Genomic DNA, 2,223 nt, shown 5'->3' with positions numbered 1-2,223 from the left:
ATCCTTAGTCATTATGGAATTGCAAGTGATAACTAATTTGTGATTCCATATGAAACATGCCAGAATGGTTACGAAGAATAACACAAATAATTTTCATGTTAGAGAGAATATGAAGCAAGTGTGCTGCCCTCTACTGCTTGTAGGCGTACAGACAAATATAGCCAATGTGGAAATCTGTATCATGACTCCTCAGAAATCTGGGAATCCAACTACCCCAAGACCAAGCTATATCAGTCTTGGGCATATATGAACAAGGTACTCCATGCAGCAACCCAGAAGGACACATTCTCACCTATATTCATAATAGCATTGTTTGTACTAGCCAGGAGGTAAAAACAACACAGGTATCCCCCTGATGAATATCAGATAAAGAAAATGTGGCTTGTCTGTATAACACAGTATGAATCAGCTGCTAAAACTATGGTAACTTAAAATGAATCCATGACAACAGGCTGATGACTGGAACTACAGTAAAAACATCCTACCTGAGGTAACCCTGACTTAGAATGACGGAAGACTTATACTTTCCCTGACATGTGGATATTAGCTCTTAGGTAAAGTTTAATCTACGTATCTTCCACAGAACCAGAGAGGTTATGTAAGGAGAAGAGATGTAGAGGGGAAACACACATTTCTGGAAAGCAGAAATAGAAGAGACTTTCTTGGTAGACTGAGGCAAATGGCAAAAAAAAGGGGTAGGGATCATTTGGAGGGGGGGTGTAGGGAGAGAGTTCAGGGAGACAGAGCTGGGATTAGGGGACAATTGCAGGTTTGTAAAGGAACAAAGTGCCCTGGGAACTTTCAGGGAACTCTGAGGGTGACACTGGTGACCATTCCTACTAATTCAGGACAAAGTCTTAACTGGTCATCCTGTATAGGCAGCATGGATTCTGTGTTGGGAACAGGTTATNTTTCACCGATTTGTGAGCCATGGATGGCTCAAAACTACCCATGCTGAATACATCTAGAGAACAAAGGCTGGGAAAGCAGCATGTGAGCACTATGTACAAAGGCTATTTTTAACAGTGGAGGGGGCCCCCTGTAGAGTAATTTATAGGGGGGTTCAGTCCAGACTGTCCAGGGGTGTTTCTAACCCTAAAGGGTAGGAGAGCTATCCAATCATTAGCGCCAACCTCCGCTGTCAATTTGGTAAGGATCTCTTAATGGTTCTATTTATTCTCTCTACCTGTCCTGAGCTTTGGGGCCTGCATGTACAATGTAACTTTTAATCATTTTTTAATATCTTAGCCAGTCCCTGATTTACCTGGGCAACAAAGACAGGTCCGTTATTGGACCCAATTACCTTGGGAAGATTTCTTTTAGAAATTTTACCTCGTCATAGCACAGACCTTGAAGCTTTTGACTATTTCTTCTGCCAAGTCAGAGAGTCCTGTAACATAGTAGTCAAAGGACCTAACCACCCCTTTTAATTTCTTGGCCCCCAGGTGGGTCAAATACTGTCCATAACTTGATAGTGCTCAGGGGTGTATCTAAAGCTGGTCTCTCTGANGTCATAATAATCTTTAGGCTCCTTGACTGCCAGGATCATTGCTCCTTGGGCCACCTGTTTGGCCATTAGATCTGCCATCTGATTTTCCTCAGCCACAGCATCTTAGGTCTTTTTCTGTAGATGTCAACAACCCTCTTTGTATATTGCTCCGTACAGTGGCAAAAGCATACCTGCTGTCAGTGTAGACTTTTCTTTTGCCATTCATAGAGCTTGTCACAAGTTCAGCTTTCTGGGCCGACGTCCCTTCAGGGAGGCTGCTGGCCTAGATCACTTGCTTTCTGTTCACCACCTTACTGCTGTCCCCGCCTTCTGCTTACCTTCAACCGCGAGTTTACTACTCTCAGACCAAGGCTGATTTGATCCTTCAGATCATTTCTTCTGCCAGAATGTCAGCGCACTGATGAGTAGGTGCAGTCTCACACAGTGGGACAGCAGGTGGAATGAAGCGAAGGTCACTCGTTCAGTCAACAAAAAGTTCTGATGTGTCACAAGACCATTGGTAGTCATCCAGTCAGGAGGCTTTTGGATAATGCTTTTAAGAGCGTGGGGTGCCACTACAGCTATTTGCTGTACCAGAGTGAGCTTATAAGCATCCTTGACAAGCAGTGTTATGGCAGCAATAGCTTTCAGGCAAGAAAACCACCTGCTGGCAACAGGGTGTAACTTCTTGGATAGGTAAGCCACTGGCCTTTTTCAAGGTCTTAAAGTCTGAG

Source organism: Mus caroli, unplaced genomic scaffold (assembly GCF_900094665.2).
Source record: "Mus caroli unplaced genomic scaffold, CAROLI_EIJ_v1.1 scaffold_12550_1, whole genome shotgun sequence".
Classification (NCBI taxonomy): domain Eukaryota; kingdom Metazoa; phylum Chordata; class Mammalia; order Rodentia; family Muridae; genus Mus; species Mus caroli.
Note: the sequence above shows the minus strand (reverse complement) of the source record.